The sequence below is a fragment of the Scyliorhinus torazame genome, chromosome 1, assembly GCF_047496885.1.
Source record: "Scyliorhinus torazame isolate Kashiwa2021f chromosome 1, sScyTor2.1, whole genome shotgun sequence".
NCBI classification, from domain to species: domain Eukaryota; kingdom Metazoa; phylum Chordata; class Chondrichthyes; order Carcharhiniformes; family Scyliorhinidae; genus Scyliorhinus; species Scyliorhinus torazame.
In genome coordinates this window covers 148,470,677-148,480,561 of record NC_092707.1, presented here as the reverse complement: position 1 = coordinate 148,480,561, position 9,885 = coordinate 148,470,677, and the positions used below count along the sequence as shown (strand labels likewise).

The 9,885-nt window shown below is 46.9% G+C and overlaps 1 long non-coding RNA gene across 1 annotated transcript; it reads left to right on the top strand.

Annotated features, from left to right (window-relative positions):
- Window positions 1-9,379, top strand: LOC140414773 (uncharacterized). Its single transcript, XR_011943911.1, has 2 exons — window positions 1-340; window positions 6,960-9,379. It is a non-coding gene; the product is annotated as an uncharacterized lncRNA (long non-coding RNA).
- The last annotated feature ends 506 nt before the right edge of the window (window positions 9,380-9,885 follow it).

Here is a 9,885-nt window from a genome sequence, read left to right as displayed (position 1 = left end):
ATGTGATATAAAATAGTTACTTTAGAGATACTAGTTAATGTAATGTAGAAATAAGCCACTTTGATTCTTTTAGTTAGGGACAAAGGAATTTGGGACCGCATGGAAAAAGCAGGAAGAGGTGTGTCTATAAGAGTGAGGATGCATTGATAGGGGCCAGAGAAAGGGATTGGAAGTGAGCCAATCAGAATAGATTAAACAGGTCAGGAGGGACCTAGGCTGACCTATGTCCGTCGAGTATGTGAAACTTGATACCATTTGAACTGATTTTGCAGAGATCCCTTTGTCTGTTAGTTCAGTCGTTTTCTGGAGTGTAAGAGGCTGGACGTCCTGTTACATTTCTGTAAGATGATTAAGCTTGCAAGCTAAATAAATAACTTCTGTTTACGTGCGAATCCGTCTCAACTTTTATTGAGGCCAGACTGACAGAGAAAGAAAATAGGAGAACAACATTTGGTGCCGAAAACCGGGATTTCTCAGGGCGATCCTGTTCCAACTGCGAAATCAGAATTAGACTGATTATGAACAGGAGGACGGGGAACAAAGGGCCCTCAATGTAGAAATGGAAAACGACCAGCATTGATTGTTCCCCTCTTCTTATCGTCTGATTAGTCTGGTCACTCGCGGTTGGCACAGAAAGACCGCCTCGACGAAATCACAGGTCAGTCTGGGGATAAGCACTTTAATTGTGAGTTAATTCGGCTGGGGAAGGCTATATTGTTGATGTAACATTTAAGATAAATGGTTCAACTTTAATTGTGAGTTAATTCGGCTGGGGAAGGCTATATTGTTGATGTAACATTTAAGATAAATGGTTCAACTTTAATTGTGAGTTAATTTGGCTGGGTTATGTTATGAGGGGTAGATGTAACATTTGAAATTGAAACAAATGGTTCACCTCTATATGTCTGTGTGTTAAAAATATAGTTGATTAAGTTAAAGAATTTTCCTTGGACTGTAGTGGCGAAAAAACGCAGTTCCAAGGACTAGTTGAGATTATGGGAAATTCCTTGGATAGCACAAATGATCCAGGCATGCCACTGCAAATATTATGTGATAAGTATCCGGACAAAGCTAAAGACTTTAGAAAATTGTCAGCACAGTTAAGAACTAAAATGGGAGATGAATGGCCACTAGGGGGAACCAAAGACCTAGAAATGGTTAAGAAAATCCAGGGACTGATATGGAAAAAAAATCAAAGTATGAAAACTAAAGAATTAATTGGATTATGGAGGCAATATTGTCAAGAGGAAAAAGATAAGATTATGTTGTCCAGCTGGCAGGATAATGCACTTAAAATGGGGATTTCAATTAGTGAACAGGGTAACCTAAAAACATTACAAATCTTGAAAAAGGAATGTGCATTTAAAAAAAGAGCAAATAGAGACAGGAAGGACCCGGGTCACACAAGAGGTGAACTACGTAGTTCAATGGCTGGCCTTGAATTGTCAGAAGAAGAAAAATTCAATAAGTCGGAAAAGTCAGTAGAAATTCCGTCTGCACCCATAGTATGGTCTGCGCTCATTCCAGAACCACCAGAGTACAATAATATATACCCAGCCATTGCTCCCCAGATTTCAAATATGCCAGAAACTCAAGCCCTTTTGGGTGATAGTGTGGGTCCTGTTTTACCAACTTCACAACCGAAAGAGCAAAAGGAACTTTGTCCCACAAGCCCAGTTAGCTCTAGGACAAGATCTCGGACAGCAAGAGAGGGGCTTGAAGCTCACCAGAAACAATTAAGCATATCACCTCAGTCTCCCCAAACTAAGGAGAAATCACAAGAGTTGGGAACAAAGAAAGCTGAAACAACTTCGGTTGAAGAGAAAGAACTCCCCCTAGTGACAGGGAGAGACGTTGAAGTCTTGGAACAACCAGGGGAAATACCTAGAGTGCCCCCTGGTGACATTCGGAGACAGTTACCGATTAGGAAGATGAGAAACCCCGATCCAGGGACGGCGGCTGCAAACCCCACAATAGACGTTTACTTCCCATGGACACCCAGTGAGATGATGGCTATTATGACTACAATCCCAGATAGAAAAAAATCTCCTGCTGCCTTTGTGGATTCATTGAGAACTACTATCTCAATTTATCAAGCTGATTCAAGGGACCTCTGGGCCCTAGTTCAGCAGATTTTAACCCCAGCAGAGTACCGCACTTGTCTTAACCACCTGAATTATGCTAGTCATGCCGCACTCCAGCAGGCCTATGCGTTAGACGACGATAGAAGGACACAGATCTTAAATGCGTTGAATAGCACATTTCAAAGGCCCATAAATCTTTCTGTTATCTTAGACTTAAAACCTAAGAAGAATGAAGACCCAGAGGAATTTCTGGGGCGTTTTAATGAAATCTACCGGGGGCAGTCAGGCGATTTGCTGTATCAAAATGGTCAGAATTCCCCTCAATACTGTGCTATGTTAATGCATTGCCTACCACCTTCTGTGGTTACTGCTGTGAAATGTAATAACATGAATTGGACGGAGAACGACCCTTCCCAGATGGCAAGGGCAGTCAGATTTTACTGGAAGGAGGGTGTAGGCCCAGAAGGAGGCTCAGTTACAAAGGTTAAGACTGAGTATGTAATGAAAAAGGATGATCTGCGACCCCAACAAGGGGCAGAAATGGTAGTTTACCAGCAGGAGCCCCAATATAGTGACTTTGGGTGGGTGGATCAGCGAAGAGGGGGATACCAAACCCACCCAAAAGGACCCTCACCCCATTTTTATGGTCCACTGAATGAATCAACAGCTCTACAACCGCAGCCCCCTCTGAGGGGCCATTGGTCTACTGGAAGACGAGGCCGGGGCAGATATAGAGGGAACAATGGATGTTTTAATTGCGGCCGTGTAGATCACTGGCAACAGGAATGCCCCTTTAAAAGACAGACAGTAGAAGGAGATTATCCGACCCAAAGGAGAGGGTACCCACCAAGGGGAGGACAGATGAGATACACTGACTTCTCCCAGGAAAACCCTTTCCCAACACAGGATTGACTAGCTAATTTAGCCATAAGGACTCTCCAATCCGACAGGGAACCTATTATCTCTCTGCAGATAGGAGATCAACATCACTCATTTGTCATCGACACAGGGGCAGCGATGTCTTCTGTGCAATCAACACTTAAATTACCAATATCCGACCACACGCAGCAATTATCAGGGTTCCAAGGACAGGTGTGTGAGTATCCTATTTCTGAACCTGTGACAGTCACTTACGAGAATACGTCTGCAGAACATCAGTTTGTAGTGACTACTGGATTGGACTGTAACTTGTTGGCCCGAGATTTACTGTGTATCTTCCAGCTACAGCTAGAATGCGGAGATGAGGGGGTAACGGTTACATCATGGAGGATGAGACAACAGTGCTATATTTCTATCACCCCCCAGTGGTGGACGTTAGACATTGAACAGTCACTGCATCACGTTACCCTGGCCTATGACAGAACTGGACGAAACAGGGAGTTGGAGGACAAATACCGGCCATTACTTGAGACCGAATGGCCAGTCAAGGTTACAGCCACAGTCACGGGAAAAGAAGGTACAGCCGATTTTGTTACAATATCACCATATTTATGGCCACAGTCAGCTTCGGTAAGCCCTCACATTACACGTCAGGTCTATGACCCGTACCATGCCAGGGATATGGGACGAATGGTCAGGAGGGCAGTGGATCATTCAGATCCAACAGACTACGCACTTCAAGCCATGCCAGACGGCACTACCATAAAATATTTTGAGGTCCCTGAAACGATTAACACTCGACTGCAGCATCACAGGGGACATGATATGTTGGAATATGTCAATCCACAGGTCTGGGCGGAATACCCATCACAAGTGGGAAAGACAAATGTTACACCTATCAAGGTAATGATTAAGGTTCATGCAAAGCTACCTTCCATTCGGCAATACCCCCTCAAATCTCAAGCTGCTCCATCAATAGATAAATTAATTCAAGAACTATTGAAACAGGGTATTTTGGTCCCTTGCCAATCAGAATGTAACACCCCCATACTTGCTGTGCCTAAACCAGCCAAACCAGACCAGTACCGATTAGTACAGGATTTACGTTCAATCAATGCCATCGCACAGCCGTTACATGCTCTCGTCCCTAACCCTGCCCACATACTGGCTCAAATTCCAGCACAAGCCCGGGTCTTCGCCGTAATTGACCTTCAGCACGCCTTCTTTGCCCTCCCACTTGCGACTGAAAGTCAATATTTGTTTGCCTTCACTTACAATGGGCAGCAGTATACCTGGACCCGACTGCCACAGGGGTTTGTCAATTCCCCTACCCTCTTCTCCAGATGATTGCAGACCCAACTCCAGGCCTTGACATTGGAGCATGGTTCCACTCTAGTGCAGTATGTAGATGACATATTGGTGGCAAGTCCTGACGAGCCCAGTAACAGGGATGATGTGATCCAATTACTGAACCACCTATCCTCGTTGGGTTATGTTGTTTCACAAGCAAAGGTCTTGGTGGCTCAGAGAAAAGTTAAGTTCTTAGGAGTTTTACTTACAGCCACAGAAAGAAGTCTCGACCCCAGTAGGATTGAACCAATATGCCAATTCCCTGCCCCTACAATAGCCAAAGAGGTTCGTCATTGGCTGGGTATGGTGAATTATTGTCGGCAGTGGATACCAAACATCGCTGTCTATACAAAGCTGCTGACACCTTATACGAGTAAAGAGGGAAACTTTACTCTCACCACCGAGGCAGTCGAGGCCTTCCGTTGCCTGAAGCAGGCCTTGCTACAAGCACCGGCCCTCGGTAGGCCCCTATACGACCGACCATTCCAGATATACTGTACCGTTCTGGAAGGATGTTCAACAGCGGTACTCACTCAGAAACATGGGGACAAGCACCGGCCCGTAGCATATTACTCTTCCAAACTCGACCCAGTGGCGTTGGGTCACCCTGTTTGCACCCAGATCCTGGCAGCGATATACAATAGTTTGCAAGCTGCTGCCAACATCACTCTACAACAGGATATTACGGTATATAGCTCCCACTCGGTAATCGCACTATTGGGGCAACTGCAGACTCAGCATCTTACCGCAGCTCGTCAGAATAGGTATGAGATATACCTTTTGAACAATCCACGTCTGACATTTAAATATTGTACCACTATCAATCCAGCCTGTTTTCTTAGCGGTCCCCCTGTCCATGAGGATGCGCCTGGTCACGACTGTTTAGCCTTGATTCCGGAAACTACCACAATAAGGGACGATCTGAGTGATATTCCGTTAGAACAACCTGACATGATTATGTATGTTGATGGCAGTGCATGAGTAAGCCCCACTGGCCGGAGATTGTCCGGTTATGCAATCATAGATCAGGATGGTCTGATTTTAGAAGCGGCAGCTTTCCAGACCCCTTACTCAGCACAACAAGCTGAACTTTTTGCCCTCACCCGTGCATGTATACTTGGGGGAGATCGCCGGGTAAATATCTACACTGACTCCCGATATGCTTTCGGGGTAGTTCATGACTTCGGACAACTCTGGAAGAATAGGGGATTCCTTACCTCGGCAGGCACAGAAATATCCAACCGGGGTTTAGTTAATGACCTACTGCAGGCCCTCCTTATGCCAGCGCAGATTTCCGTTATTAAATGCGCTGCCCACACGAATGGTACAACCCCAGTTGACGTTGGTAATGAACGAGCAGATCGTGCAGCGCGCACAGCCGCACAAATTCAGCAAGTGATGGTGCCTAAAATGTTAAGTCAGACTAAACGATCTACTATGAATGTGTCTGCTTCTGACAAGCCAATGCCAACCATCCAAGACGTCATAAGGTTACAGGAGGACGCTCCTGAGAGTGGTAAACAAATGTGGAAACGGTTAGGTTGTACATATGATTCTGTTTCCTCTTTATGGACCACGCCTGCACATCAGACTTGTATGTCTGATGTGCTGGCTTTATGGGTCATCGAATGTGTACACTTTGCAACTCATTGTGGGGCTCGGGGGACTAGTGATTTGTTGCTGGACACTTGGTGGCACCCTAAAATGCAGGGGTTGGCCCAAAGTATCAGTAATCGGTGTTTGATTTGTCAGCAATATAACACCGGAAAAGGTATCCCTTGTGGGAAGGGGCAAACCCCGTTGCCCAGTGGTCCCTTTGAGACGCTCCAAATGGATTACATTGAGTTGGAAAGGTGTCAATGTTACAAATATGTTTTGGTCATTGTGGATGTGTTCAGCAGATGGGTCGAGGCGTATCCGACTATCGATAATAAAGCTGCTACTGTGGTTAAAGTCTTGATGAGGGAAATCATTCCCCGGTACGGTATACCAGCTCAGTTAAGTTCTGATAATGGGCCTCATTTTATTGGACAAATTAACAAGGAGTTTTGCTCCCAGTTGGGCATACGCCAGCAGTTACACTGTGCTTACAGACCGCAGGCAGCCGGGTTGGTTGAAAGACACAATCAGACCCTCAAAACTAAATTGGCTAAATTAAGAGCAGACACGGGACTGACATGGCTTAAGTTGCTCCCCGTTGCCCTCTTCCAGCTGCGGGTTACACCTGCGGGACCAGCCCGGCTCTCTCCCGCCGAGATTCTCTATGGCAGGCCTCTTAGAACTCCTTGGAGCCTGCAGGTTCCCAGACGGGTTCAGTTTCATCAGATGACTGAGGAAATGACCACCTATGTTCTGGCCCTTACGCAAGTGCTCAAGGAACTCCATGGCCAGGTCCGCGCGGCTCACCAGCCATTGCCCCCAGTACCTAGCTCACTTTCAGTCCAGCCCGGTAGTTATGTAATGGTCAAAAATTGGACTAGGAAGGGGTCGGAGCCGCGATGGGACGGGCCCTTCCAAGTTCTCCTTGCCACCCCCACAGCAGTTAAAGTGGAGGGGCGAAGTGCTTGGGTCCACCTACATCACTGTAAATTGAGCCCATCTCCACTACTGTAAAAGGTCGGATACTAACCTGCCTCCCTTCTCCAGTGCTATTTTACAGGTGTGGAGCATGATGGAGTGGCTACGCATCGTCTGTCTGATATTTGGCCTCACTTCGCTTGGCGTGTTATTGGCGATGGACATGGAAAAGGGGAATATTATGTATCTGTGTAGCCCCAACCAATCTACAAGGATACATCACCTATGCACAGGTGATGTTCTTCACTGCCCCCATATACGAGGACATGGTATCGACTCGTGGAATGTCATCAAAGTTAAGGAGAATGCGGGAGTCATGAAGCAGCTGCACCGGTCCCGGCGGTGGGAAGGGAACATTATATGGACATTGCCTTGTTTTTGGAATACATGTAAATTTGATTTTGGATGTGTTAAAAGTGGTACAATAAAGGTAACATCAAGCTGTCAGAAGAGTGTAGGAAGAGACCATGAGAAAGAGAAAGGGACTAGAGAGAGGACGGGGCGTGTGAGAAGGGAAGTACAGCTAGAACGTAGGTTACCGGGAGATACACTTAAGTTAATTAAAGGCCAAACTGAGGAAAACCCGGGTAGTATGAATCTCTTCTACCAGATTTACCACCGTCTGTATGGCCAGGGACGGGTTGTCTGCTACCCAAACCCCGCAGCGGTGTCTCGGTTATTTTCTGTTTCACCGCTTTGGGGCACTCCCCAAACGGTGGTTCATTGTCAGCGTTCCGAGCCATTGCCCGAGCACGTCACTCTTCCTTACGATCCGGATTCAGCACCACCGGCTATTTGCCTTCCCCTCCCTCGGGATAATTCCCATTCACAGTACGATAGGCTGCGACGGTGGAGGGCGTACATACCTAGCCACTTCACTCCCAATAGGGATTCCCGGTCGTACGAGAATTGCTTCAGCAGTGAAGGATATGGCTGTTTGCTGGTAGAGGTGGACACAAATATAACATGTCTGTTTCCCACCTGTACGGACAGGAGGTGCCATATCACCCAGGCGTCTGGCCAATGCGTTTGTTATAACACCACTTGCGTTCCATTGAACGCTGGCCTCCAGCTCCTTTGTGGCTGGGCGAATGTCTCTCATATCACTGTCGGGAATAGGGCTTTCCGCATTGCTGGGCGGCCCGAATGGGCATTTCAAAATTGGATAAACTGGGCTACTGGGAGGTCCTTACGCAACCGATATACTGATTGTGATGCTAGTCTCCACACGGAACAAGGATACTACTTTTTATTTAATGGTACGGCGACCAACGTTTTGTCACCCCCATTTCCCCGCCGAATTGCTATAGGGACTCTAGTCCCTACCACAGTCCCCTGCCCTTCGGCGTGGAACCTGCATAATCAGTTAGCACGCCGGGCAGTCTCTGCTGAATTTTGCGAGAACTGGAAAAAACCTCAGGTTCTTGCACCCAACCGGGGCCACTCAGCCGGGTGGGGCATTCTGAGCGTATTGACACTGGGAGGTGTGGGGGGTTCCTTGGCTGTTAGTGATCGGAATTATTTTATTTGCGGCCTTACCATTTTGGGAAATGAAACCTTGGGAGCCCTCGGGGCAATAACTAAGGAGTTGTCTCAGCTACGGTTGTTTGCAATGCAGAACCGGTATGCTCTTGACTATCTTCTGGCCCGTGAGGGTGGGGTATGCGCCATAGTACAGGGCAAGTGTATTATGGGTGTTCAAGACTTGACCGCTAACATCACTAAATTTATGGATCGCATACGGGATCACTTGGACGGGATGCAGGATCCTGGCTCTTGGGGTAACTGGGGATTTGGAGGATGGAAGGACTGGTTGATAAATATGGCCATGTATCTAGTGGTAGCTATCGGCTGCATCTTTGTGGGCCTGGCCATCCTTAAATGTGTGATGGGTAAAATGCGGGGTGCACTGGATCAGATCACCGCCCCAATCACCGAGAAAAAAAATTTAACTGTTAAAATCCATGAGGGTGAAGCAGATGAAGGGGGGCTAAGACAGGAATTGGAAATGCAGCGACGAATCTTTTTAGATGAGGAACCGTAGCTATAGATTGGATAGTTCGGTTATCATGGAATGATAAAAGGAGGGAATGACGAATGTGATATAAAATAGTTACTTTAGAGATACTAGTTAATGTAATGTAGAAATAAGCCACTTTGATTCTTTTAGTTAGGGACAAAGGAATTTGGGACCGCATGGAAAAAGCAGGAAGAGGTGTGTCTATAAGAGTGAGGATGCATTGATAGGGGCCAGAGAAAGGGATTGGAAGTGAGCCAATCAGAATAGATTAAACAGGTCAGGAGGGACCTAGGCTGACCTATGTCCGTCGAGTATGTGAAACTTGATACCATTTGAACTGATTTTGCAGAGATCCCTTTGTCTGTTAGTTCAGTCGTTTTCTGGAGTGTAAGAGGCTGGACGTCCTGTTACATTTCTGTAAGATGATTAAGCTTGCAAGCTAAATAAATAACTTCTGTTTACGTGCGAATCCGTCTCAACTTTTATTGAGGCCAGACTGACAGAGAAAGAAAATAGGAGAACAACACACACTGGCATCGTCAGCCATCACCTCAGTGGATATCTCTTTTCCCTCCACGTGCCCACCCGTCAACCTGGGAATCTCCGAGTGCCCCAGGATGTAGCTGTAATGCACACTCCCAGGATAGCGGGCACACACATGCATAATCCTGATGTGGTGGTCGCACACATTCTGAACATTCAGGGAGTCGATCCCCTTCCTATTAATATGGGGAACTCCCTAATGCCCCAGTGCTCGCGGGGCGAGATGCATGCCATCAATAAACCCTGGACCTATGGCATCCCGGCGATGGCAGCGAATCCTGCAGTGCGAGCATCTTGGTGGGCCTGGTGCAGATTGAAGGTGATGGGTTCGATGCTGAGCATTCAGAGCATCCATCACCTCCCTGGTGCACTGTGGGCTGAAGGTTGCATATGCCACACAGGTCCCCGCTCGAGTCCTGGTGGCATAGAAGG